The sequence below is a fragment of the Plecotus auritus genome (genome assembly GCF_963455305.1).
Source record: "Plecotus auritus genome assembly, chromosome: 6".
In the NCBI taxonomy this organism is placed as follows: Eukaryota; Metazoa; Chordata; class Mammalia; order Chiroptera; family Vespertilionidae; genus Plecotus; species Plecotus auritus.
The window spans coordinates 128,128,203-128,140,718 of record NC_137773.1 but is presented as its reverse complement, the minus strand read 5'-3'; the positions used below and the strand labels follow the sequence as shown (position 1 = coordinate 128,140,718).

The following is a 12,516-nucleotide window of genomic DNA, read 5'->3' as shown; positions in this document are numbered from 1 at the left end:
GTGCATGCAGGCGGCCGAGAATGCAGGACGCGTGCCTGCTCTTGCCTCTGCCTCACTTCCTGTCTGCGTGTGGCTGTTGAGCAGCTTCTGAGGTTATATGAAAGCACAACCCTAAAAAGGTTGTTGAAAACAAGATTGAAATGGATGCCTAGGTGACCAGGGACATCACTGTGTCCAACCTGGCCCTTCTCCCTCCGGGTGCAGGTTGGGCCACTTTCTGTGCCTTCTATAGTTCTCAGCTCCCTGGGTATCCTTTCTCCTGACCACCAATTAATGGCTTTTACCAGCTTGTGATTGTGCATGACATTTTAGCCCTTAAAGAAAAGTCTTTCAATATTTGAAATTTGCAAGAGTATAGGAAAGCTCACAAAACAATATGACACGCCCTATTTGCTGAATATGGGGGTATCTTTTTAATAGTATTGATATAATGTCACAAAAGAAATGTTTGCCTCTGAAAGAAAATCTTACTTTTGATGATTTAGTTGATATAAAAAGATAAACTGTCTTATCAGGTGTTCAGCACGCTTCACATAATAAGTGGCTCATCTGTAAGTAAAGCAAACCCTGAGGTCCTGGCTGAGAGTTGAGAGTCCTCATACCCGTATGAGGTTAGCCTGATAACTCCGCACCTCCCGATTTTTGTCTTTGTCATGGGGAGTGACTTGGGGTACTATTTGTTAAGGGACTGGAGCTGCTGTCCAGTCCAGAAGTGTTTTGCCAGTGTTTCCTTGGATGAATAAGGGCCATGAAGTTGACTTCCTTACTTACAAGGTTAGATGATTTTGGGGGGTCCCAAGTTCCCATCATTATTGGAATTTTAAGTTTAGTTTTATTGAACAGATTAAGGCCAACTCAGGTGGTCGCCCCTTTGCCAAATGTGAGTAGAAAGCCCAGATTTCGCTGGATGGTTATGGGAAGGACCAGCTTGGGTGTGTTTTCTCTTAGTCTCTCTTGATCAGACTCGTCCTCAGCCTCAACAGTGAGTTGGGAAGGTGTATTCTACTCTTGGGCCTTCCTGGGACCGTTCTGTATTTTCTACACAAGAAATTCCCCCCCTTGAACTGGAGGCTGCAGGTGCTTGATGTTCTCCGGTTGCTATGATATCTAACCGTATATTTTTTCCATTTTCTGTCTTATACTTCATACTTCTGCACCGACAACATTTGTCATTCCAAAACTTTCTCTGATTTCTCCTGCAGTTGAATCCTAATTTACACAGATTGTGAACCTGGGATGGCCTCTTGTTGTCTGTTAAAATCCCCCCTGTCTTCAAGATGTATTTCAAAAACCCCTTCTTTGCCCAAATGTTGCCATGTTTTTAATTTTGCTCCACCCTCCCCCCCCCAACTTGAATGAATTATTGTGTGCCTCTATAACTTCCCTTGAGTATTATTTTTGCACTGATTTTCAGCTAACTATTGACTCATCTGCTTTGCTTTGCATACTGGTTTGTGAAATTCTTTTTTAATTTTTTTACTTTATTGACTTTTAGAGAGAAGGGAGAGATAGAGATAGAGATAGATAGATAGATAGATAGATAGATAGAAACATCAATGTGAGAGAGAAACATTAATTGGCTGCCACATGCGCCAGACTGAGAATAGAACCCACAACCTGGGTATGTGCCCTGAATGGGAATCAGATCCACCACCTTTTGGGGACGAGGCTCCAACCACCCGAGCCACCCAGGCAGGGCCTGGTTTGTGAGATTCTTGAGGGGCCAGCTGTATGTGTCATTCCTCTTTGAATCTCTACTGGGCCTAACTTGGTACCACAGATACAGAGAAGGTCCTAAATAAATATTTGATGTATTTTATTGAATTACATGTCTCTGCGGAACACAGAAATAGCATTTCTTCTAGTCAATACGTAATAAAGTGTTTACTTTATAGCTTTATTTTGTAAAGAGCCATACTAGCGCTGTCCAATCGAGTTCTTTATGATGTTGGAAATGTCCTGTCCTGTGCTATCAATCATAGAAGTCATTAGGCACAAGTGGTCTTTGAAGACTTGAAATATGGCTAGTGTGGCCGAGGAACGGAATTTTAAATTAAATTTAATTTTAATTAGTTTAATCCTCAATAGCCACCACTATTGTATTGGACAACACAAGCAGGGAAATAAGTTGCTTTAACCTCGATCTTTTCCTCTTTCATTTCAGCACTCTTTATTAAGCACCTATTAGGTGACTGCATTTTCTAAGTCTGGGGATACCAAGAAGCATTTGTTAATTCCGGGACTCGAAAGCTTTCACAGTGCTGCAGAGAGACTAATAATCATGCATTAATCCAGGACGCCAAGCGTGATGCTGTCGGGTAATCAGAGGATTGGCCACAAGTGGAAAAGGGAGGTACAGAGCCAAGGACTGTTTGTAGCCAAAACCATGGAATCAGGGGCAAGACTGGGGGGGGGGGGGGGGTCAAGGGTCACTTGAGGTGAGCATATTTTGTGGGACATAGTGGGAGGGCATTAACAAAGATACGTTTCTGGATATGTGAAACATGGTAAAAGTAATCAAGTGATGTGTTAACTGAAGAAAGTCTCCCATAAAGGATAACACTCTTAAGTTCTGTTACTTTGTCAATTTTTTTTTTTTTTTACTCTCAGCCTTAACACTTAAATATCCAGGCTTTTAGGTACCAGGTGTAAAATTTAGCTTAAAGTAGACTCTCCACTGCCTAGTACAGTACCTGTCATGTGGAAGGTGTGCAGGAAACTTCCAATCATTCATTCATTGATTTATTCGTATAGCAAGTGTTTGGTGGCCTGCTCCATGCCAGGCACTGTGGCTCTGTGGACAATGTGACCTTTTTAGTCCTTGTTCCCATGAGATCCCTCTAGTGGGGCAGTCAGGCAAGACATACCCAAAACTGATCTATTGTAGCCAGGAAGAAAGGAAGTGAATGGGCCAGTGATAGCTAGCAGAGGTAGGGATCTATTTTCAGTGGATGGTGAGTGAAAGTCTTCCAGTTATGTGATCATCAGGGGGGTGCATCATGGGGGGAAATCCCAGGCTGAAGGAATAGCAAGTACAGCAAGGAGCATGGAGTGACGAAAGAACATGGCTTGCTCTGGCAACTGGCTGAAGGCCATGGAGCTCGGAGTAAAGTGAGACAGATGGGAGTCATGTGACATGAGGCCACGGAAGGAAGGAAGGAAGGAAGGGAGGAAGGAAGGATGGGAGGAAGGGAGGGAAGGAGGGAGGGAGGAGGAAAGTGGGAACTAGATTCTACAAAGTAATGTAGGATGCCTCAAAGGTCCTCAGGATGATGAGCAATCACTAAAGATGGGCAATATTTACATTTATGAATGATTTATTTACACACACACACACACTCTAAAGGAGGGGAATGTGTAAAGTTTTAGTTCGTCTTACTCATTACTGAACACTTCTTATGGTCAATCAGAATGCTATTTTGAGATTCTCTCCTTTTGGCCATAGATTAAGATCCATTAAGAGACTGCACAGAGTTCTATATTCTCCTGGGAGTGCTTGGAGCTAAGTAAACGGGGGGAAAATCTGATGAATCCTTGGAGAGACGAAAATGGAGAACTTAATGCTGCACAAGTAGGTTTCAACTCCAGGTCTAATTTTGAGAGTGAGCCTGCTGCGAGAGGCAGTAATTGGCCAGAAGAGTGTGATTGCTCCTAATTGCCTTCCTAATTACACACGCTGGTGTTGGGGGCTGACGGCCTGGTGCTTGGCACTGTACATCACAGATGACTTATCCCTGGAGAGGTGAGATTAAAATAGCTCCCAAGGATTAGCCTCTTTTTGTACCCCTCCAGGCAGTGGAGATGCAGATAGGAGAGGCTGAGGGATGTGGGTTATATAAAGGGTCTTTTGTAGGCAGATTGGCATGAGCCAGCTCAGAGTGTCCAATGCCCACCAAACCTTGTAGCTTTAAGAAGGCTGATTTAATTAACTTTGCTTGTTTAAGCTTTTGCTCTTTATCGGTATGCCAAGTGTTGTGGTAGCATAGATGCGGTTACTACTCTGCCCATTATTTGCTCTTCTCCTTTTCAAGGACTTTTTAAAATTTTTGGCTCACTGGCTCTTGCAGGTCTTTGCTGGGAGATTCTCTATGGCCATGAGAACTTGCACCTGGCACTTGGAAAGGTGCGGTCAAGTTCACGTAGCTTAGCCAGCAGCATTCAGCCACCAATTTATCGTTTGAGTAATACTTTTTGTCTCTTCTCCCTTCTTTATTGTTCCCTGGGTCACCTCCCAAATAAAGTACTAGTGCAGTGAACAGCCTGAGGGTTAGGGGCACCGACTCCCAGCACAGCTGAAAATCCATGTCTAATTTTTGACTCCCTCTAAAACTTAACTGCTAATAGCCTACTGTTGGCCTTACTGATCAATACATTTTATGTATTTTATTCTTACAATAAAGTAAGCTTAGAGAAAGAAAATGTTACTAAGTAAATCATAAAGAAAATACATTTACATTACTTATTGAACAAAAAAATGTGTATAAGTGTATCCACACAGCTTAAACACATTTTGATCAAGGGCCAGATGTTCTTAAGTCTTTGCCTCAGTATCTGTTTCTGGGTAACCCCAAACTAAGACACTCTACCTTAAGAAAAGTTGGCATAACCAGTTAATGGCCAAAAAGCTTCTTTACTAGACATGGAAGTCACATATAAAACCCAAGTATGTTTCCCTGAATGAGACCAAGTCAAGGTTATTAATAAGTATAACAGGTGATGCTAACTAAGTTGCTTGAAATTAGTCACTTAATCTTCAGAAGCTAGGTAATGACAGCCAGACTTGGTTTTGTTGTTTTGCAGAAGGACCTCATCTGAAGCTGGCCAAAATCAGAATCTTGAGTGGGGGGCAGGCACACACTTAGGCCCTAAGTAAAAATTTTGGGAATGCTTAATGGAGACTATTGAGTGTTTCCAGCATCTGGCTAAATCAGAGGCCAACTCGATTTGTCTCGATTTGGGCTACATTTCTAATACAAATATTTTGTTTGTTTACATGGTGTTTGTAATGTCTTTGAATTAGTTTCCAACATTTGAAAACTGGGGATTTTTATTTAAAAGATCAATGTATATACCTTCCTTAAATTAAAATCACAGTTCACACCTCTAATCGAAACTGTAGAATTGGGCTGTCTAGCAAAGCGGGGCCGGATTCCTGCTGAGTACAGAGCTTCCTTCGATCCTGCTGCTTGGTGATTCCTTGCACTCACTCGCCATTTATATTATGTGCCTGACCCACGAGACCTTTGGATTTGCATCCATGATCTAAGAATTTGTTTTCAGTTCATTAACCATTTGAAAAACTTAATTCTTAGGCCCTCCTGCCAGTTAGCTATAAATGTGAAGATAAAGGATCTATGAAATTAAAATGTGTGCTCGTGTCCATCCTCTGCTTTAGACAGAGGCGGACTTGATGGCGTGATATTGTAAGTTAATGGGATTTTGTTAACAAAAGCATTGATTAGCTCCGAGGTCTCCCAGAACGTGCCTCCAGGGGAACTGGAGGAGTTTTTGTAATTATGTAGCTCTTAGAGTGTCTGACTTGGGTCTCTGTAGTTATGTTAGCTGATTTCAGATGGCTTTGGAGTGTCTGCCAAAAGGTTGAGGGAACATGTGGATATTAAAAGGATTTGGGTAGGAGATTCACAGCAATGACCTCTGTAGGCAGAAGGATGCCCTGTGACTATTGGGATATTCATGATCGATTCGCTCCATCCACCTACATTTAAAAAGTTCATAAACCTTTAGGAGTAGAGGAAACAGTGAAATGGAACTTGTAAAATAGGTTTACTTGTGTGTCCTTTTCAGAGTAAACATTGAAGGATGAGTAGGTATATGATTCCAGGTCTTTTTCTAGGAATAGATGATAGGGAAAAACTGTAACTTTAGTTTGATGACTCTCACTGGAAGAGGATTATTTGAGATCTGTTATGTCTTTTTGAAATGAATGAGGAATACACTCGGTGGAACAATGAATTTGGGACATGTCATCTCTTCCATCTCCTGACCCCTCCGCTGAGGACAATTTTATCCATGATCAAGGTAGGCTTTTTCTCAGCATAGTTGAACCATCCAGCTTTAAATGTAGACAAACAGTATATTTTCAATTGCATTATTATGATAATTTTGATTACTTGAAATAACTGAACTTTTAAAATAATAATTACTCTTCCCATTTTTCTTTTTTTTTTAATTTTTTTTTTAAATATATATTTTATTGATTTTTTACAGAGAGGAAGGGAGAGGGATAGAGAGTTAGAAACATCGATGAGAGAGAGACATCGACCAGCTGCCTCCTGCACACCTCCTACTGGGGATGTGCCCGCAACCAAGGTACACGCCCTTGACCGGAATCAAACCCGGGACCCTTCAGTCCGCAGGCCGATGCTCTAACCACTGAGCAACACCGGTCAGGGCCCCATTTTTCTTAATAAGTGTGATTTAAACCTTTCTGAGGTTTCTGCCCAGCAGAAGTTGACCAATGTGCAGTCCTATTGAATGGATATAATTACAGTCATAAGCAAAGACACCCAGTAGGTAGATAGCTTGTATAGGGTGTCTGTAATATTGGGAAACAGCATTTCCACTATGACTTTCAGACTTGTAAGGCCAATGAGCAAGGTACTTCATGTTTCCATCTTCCTTTGACTTTCATTAAAATTTGGTGGTGTTTTTTTTTAAATAATTTTGAGAGAGAGAGAGAGAGAGAAAGAGGGAGAGAGAGGAGAGAGAGATCCTGCATGCCCCCTCCTGGGGATCAGGGATGGAGTCCAAAACACAGGAATCAAACTGACAACCTTTGGGTGCCTGGAACGATGCCCAAGCAACTGAGGTACTGAGCCATACCGTCCAGGGCTAAAACTTGTTTTAATGAAACACATGTACCTGTCTCATTTACCATCTCCTCAATGTCTGGTGCTGTTTAATTTTCAGATATCAGTAGGCTTACTTGACAGTCCAATCAGTGCTAATTTAGTGATAGATGAGGACAGTGCTTTACTCATCAATTGAGTCGTGTTAAATAAGTCAATAACTGAGTGTGAACTGTCAGCCAGCCCCATGATCCCTGCTTTCACACTTAGCTGGTATGAAAGATAGACATGAGACAAATAATTTCACTACTCATTGAGTTAAAAGTATGATGTATGCAAAGATGAAGAAGAAGTTAGTGTGCACAGAAGAAGGGTGTTGAGTGAGCTCGAGCTGTGAAGTTTGGGAGGGGAGTGATTGATGGTGTTCATTGAAGCAGTAGTCTAGAGAGACAAGGGCCAGAGAGGTTTAGGAGGAATTTGTAACTGGTTGCTCTGGGGCATCATTGAGCTCTTCCTTGCTAATGTGATATTTAGGCTGAGGGTTATAGCCAGGAACTGCTCTTTTTTCCAAGGTAGTAATAATTATGTGAGTGTTGTTGTTTATTTAATTTTGTAATTCTCCTTTTTGAGTATATTGATTGATAATCTATTTTGTGCTAAACACTGTCCTGAGTACTAAAGCACTTAAAGGCTGTTCATTATAGTTGTGGTGGGAGAGACACAGATGACAATTCACATGATGACCACCATGTGAGAACTGCAACGATGGGGAGTCTCGGTGTGCTCATGGTGAAGCATCCATCTTATATAAAAACTGCTGTTTGAAATTTTAACCCTGCTATTTGGCTTCTGTAAATGCTTGCTTGCTTAAATAATAAGGAAAACGAGACTATTCCCACTTCAGAGAGGCCATTAAACCTTCTCCGAACAAAATTATCAGTGCTGGCACCAGGCCAGGCCTTTGGTGGAGGTCACAAGGCCCCAGCACATAGGGGCTCTTTAAGAACTTGCAAAGGGAGCCGGAAACACCCCATATTTGGGAGACAAAGATGGTAAAAACATATAAATAGGGAAAATTCCTCCATGTTGGGGCCCAGAATTTGAGAGACATTTTCCTTTGGACCCGTGCATAATAAATGTAACTCCATCTCTCTAAGTATTGCTTGGTTCTTCTCCGGTTTTCTGTAACAATGGGACTTAGCTGCAATTGTCCTAAGACGGGGTTTGGTGGACAGGTAGCTTTTATGGGTGGTGGTGTGATACTTGTGCTGAATCATAGGAATGCATAGAGACCATCGGATGAGGAAGGTGTATTGAAGGTAGAGATTGAGATTGTTTGGGTGGGATGGAGGCTCCTGGGGCAGGTTGGTGCAGTGGGCAGAGTGCGAGCCAGGTGTGGAAGTCAGTACTGGCCTGGCTCCTGCCAGAGCCACAGGCAGATCCTGAGCCCTGGAAGGAAACTGAGGGCTGGGAGTGGGGATAGATGAGCTTGGTTCGCCAGGCAGGGGCCTCATCATTTAGATCCTTTGTACCATGTTTTGAACTTGGAAATGGAGTGCCATTAGAGGGATCTGTGCCAGGGGTGTCCTGTTGGTAAAGTGTAGTGGTTGTTGACTTTTTGAGTCTCCAGTTTGGGGTTAGCTGAGATGAATGTGCAGAGCAACATCCCCTTGAGAAACAACAGTTTTTACAGATTCAGTCAGGGAGAGGAACCCAGAAAGGGAAGGCTAGAAATGGTGGAAAGTATGCAGTGAAGTTAGAGTGTGCGATGAACCAAAAACTGCTTCCGAAGATTTCAGAACAATTGATCGTGTCAATGGGGCTTCACTCCCAGGAGCTTGACAGCCTATTCTTAGCAGCTTATCTGAACAGGGAAGCCACATGCTGGTTGTGGTGAGAGGTTTGACTGGGCAAGAAGCAGCGGTCCTTCAGCTAATGGTTTTCTTAATGTGTTCCATAGCATGGCAACAACTTTGAAGACATACCTGCAAAGACATATTTATAACCTCGGTGTGTGTGTGTGTGTGTGTGTGTGTGTGTGTGTCTATGTGTAAGGAATTGTGTAAGTTATTCCTGGGAGGGTACTGAGAAGGAGGCAGCTGAGGCTGACTTAGAAGCTGACATCTGTGTTTTACTCTCATCTTCTACGAGGCACACACTACATCCAGTTAGTCGATCTTCTGAGTAGTTAAGTTTTTTCAAGTTCTTGTGGATTGTACTGGGGAATTAGGAGCGTGATAATTTCATTCAGGCACCATGATCTGTTTCTTCTGCCTTCCCATTTTCACACGTAGAAGCAAACATCATTAACAACCAAAATGACCCATTTGCTCTCATTATGAGATACAATTCTTTTAAAGAATTTAGTATGCATATCCTTGACCTTTTTGGGAATTAAAAATTATCTTGAAAATTTACCTCTACATCTGTAATTTTTGTGGTGTGCTCAAGAACAGCTTAATAGTCTGAAAACGGATGAGTTTAAAATGAGAGAGTTGAAGGTCACAACCCAGCAGTGATAACCCGGCTAATGAAATATTCATTTCCAAGTACAGAGTGGCACTGTATATCAATATGTTGTCACTGTCTGCCATTGTTACGTAAAGCACAGGTATGTTTACGCATTTATAAATAGTTGAGGGGGGAAAAGAGGTTAATTACATGCAGCAATGAGACACAAATTTTCATGGCTGTGCTCCTAATGACAACTGCTAACCATTTTTTCAAGCCACGTTTGTGAGTTAAGTATAAGTTCCGAACGTTAACCTCCGTGTTTGGATTTTAGAATGATGTAATTAGAGAGGGGCAATTCAGGGGATAAGCATGCTTTTTAGGTCATGTTCACACCAGGGGTTTGTTTATACAAATGTAAAATTAAGTGTAGAGTTTATTACTTAGCAAGAAAAATTAAATGAAAACCCCTTTTGTTTGAAATAATCTAGAAGAGATACATATTTATATCATGTTACCAATTAAGAATGAATGTACTTTAGCAAAAATCAATGTAATTATCCAGATTATTCAAGCTAATTAAAGTCCTTCCCAAATCCTCAGACCTTCATTAGCTGCATGTATCTGGTAAAAGCAGATTTTTTTTTTTTGGTGTTCATTTAGCTTTATAATTCGTGTTGGTCTTACTGTTTTGCTGGTATAGACCTGGCTTCAGTTGGCAGTGCCCACTTGAAAAACTGGTGTTCCTCAGGCAGAAAATGAAATGGGAAATATAAAACATGGCACTTCAGATTGAAAGCATGTGGGCATTCCTGGAGACCGATCTTGGAATCAGCATCTTTATATTCAGAAATACATGGATGACGGTAGAGACATTATTAGAAATCATGTAAACTGTGTTGAACACATATGTAGGATCATGGTAATGATACTCTAGTGAACAGCCTGTTTCACACACACACACACACACACACACACACACACACACACACACACCAAGCAGGGCCAGTCTGTGAAACCCCTCCCCTTCCTTTCATTTTTATACTTCTCTGGCCTGTAAGGAACCCCTCCTTCTCCCCATTTCCACTATCCATTGCCCCTTTCCTCTAGAGCCTTTTTAAACAAAGGGACAGCCATTAATTAGGTTTACAGCTAAATGTAAGTTCCCCAAATCCTGTTTGCTTCTGGCATTTCCCTTTCCACTCTCTGTGGAATTTACAAAACATAACCCCATCCCGTTATCTGAGAGGGATGGAGAAGGTGGTGTCAGATGTGCCCATCAGAGCGGTCATTCAAAAATTAAAAGAGGAAGGCTTCCTCAGGCAGGTGGCACTGTATTTTAGCTTCTAAAAATTCATTTTCTTCTTTCTCTTCTTTCTTGATTGTTCCTAGCTTTTAATGTGAGGAGCAAGCACAGATTGTAGCTTAGGCTCACCTCGTGATGAGGAGAAGGAAGGTGATAAAACCAAACTTAGTTCAGTACAGTGTTCGGCTTTGGGTTGACATGCTATGTGAGCCTTACAAGGCATTTCATTATCAGCTGGTCATGAGTTTATGGTCCCTTGTCTTATTTTAAGACAGACTTTTTTCATGGCTAGGCTGTTTGTCATAATTGTTGGGGGAATTCAAGGGTGGTTGGAGAGTCAATGTTGGGAAGATCTGGAAAAGAGGAAAGAAACTCACCCCAAAGTGGTATATACCATTGGTCGAGTCAAGAATAGACTGTAGTATTATTTTTAGAGCAAAGGCCTATTTTTACCTTCTATTTTTAGATTTGTATCTAATGATTATTTTAAATATCAGAAATATCATATACCTATCAAGTTTTGGAATGAATGTATTTAAAAATGATTATTCTCTGTCTGATTAGGTCTTGCAGCTTTGGAATATGCTAAATCTGAGTAAAATTAGCGCAGTGTCTTTGAAATGTCCCAGGGGGAATAGAGCCTTACACACTTAGCTTTGCTGAATCGACAGAGGGAAAAGAGAGGTGTTCTCAATTCTTTCTGTATTATCTCCGAGGTCTTCTCTTCTCACTGCCGGCTTTTGTAAGCAAAAGACAGCTTCAATTCTTAGCATGTTACCCAAAAGGGAAATCCGCAGGTGATCGTAAGCACTTCTTCAGAAGTGTTTTATGACACAGGCCAAAAAGAATCTCTCATCCTTTCTTAATAGCTGGACTGTTTATATGGAAGAGTAAAACAATAAATTCTTTAACTTGAGAAACAAGTTGCTTGTTAAATTGCACTTCTCAATGTGCTCACTTCCCACCATTCACCTCCAATAATATGATTGTTACAGAAAGAATCACAGTGATGAATAATTCTTAGTGGCTTTTTAGTGTTCATTTATATTTCCTGTTGATGATGAAAGTTAAGATAAGTTACTTGGGGAAGAATCCAGAAACAAGAACACCTTCCTACAAAGAATTATTTAGTTTATGCTGTTGTTCCCTTTTCCGGCTTGTTCTTGATGGACCTCAGGCAGCGTTGATAGAACCATTTCTCTTTGTTTGAAAAAACTGTCCTGCATTTAGTTTTAGTGGATGGGTTATCTCATTGGTGTTCGAAACCGGAAGGGTTCCGAGTGGTATCATTCCTGTTTTGATTTTCAGTGAACTGGGTAATCAGAGGTCCCTACACAAAGCAGGACAGCGAGGCAGTAACTGTCTGCTTTATTAGGCCTTCTGGGAGCTCGTTCGTGATGCTTCATCACTGACCCCATGAACCATAAATGTCTTCCTTTGCCTGTTCTGGACCTTAATGTTCATTGCTTATTAGAAGCCTTTAATTTAGGTGTGATGGACACAATTAGATCACAATGGTTCCTATGGAGTTGTTAAAGTCAATTTGTTCTTAGAAACTTCTTAAAGGTCAATTTATTGACTTGATGGGCTGTAAAACTGTTTCCGTCTATTACAAGAAGTACCTTTTTTGGGTAGGCATTCGTACCAGCGGTGGTTGTAGTAATACTCCTCGCTACTCTGTTAAGCCTTGAAATTTGGCCATTTGTTCCCCAAGGACATTGTCTCCACTGTTGTACTTTTGTCTTGAAGATGATGCCTGCTGTGAGCGTGTCTGAGAACATGTGAGTGTGTCTGAGAGCATGGGAACGTGTCTGAGAGCATGGGAGCATGTCTGAGAACATGTGAGTGTGTCTGAGAGCATGGGAGCGTGTCTGAGAGCATGGGAGCATGTCTGAGAACATGTGAGTGTGTCTGAGAACATGGGAGTGTGTCTGAGAACATGTGAGTGTG

General features: G+C 41.5%; 1 protein-coding gene across 1 annotated transcript in view; it reads left to right on the top strand.

Moving 5' to 3' along the window:
* PTPRG (protein tyrosine phosphatase receptor type G) overlaps nt 1-12,516 on the top strand; it is a 696,636-nt gene that overhangs the window by 209,431 nt on the left and 474,689 nt on the right. The gene's annotated exons all lie outside the window — the stretch shown is intronic.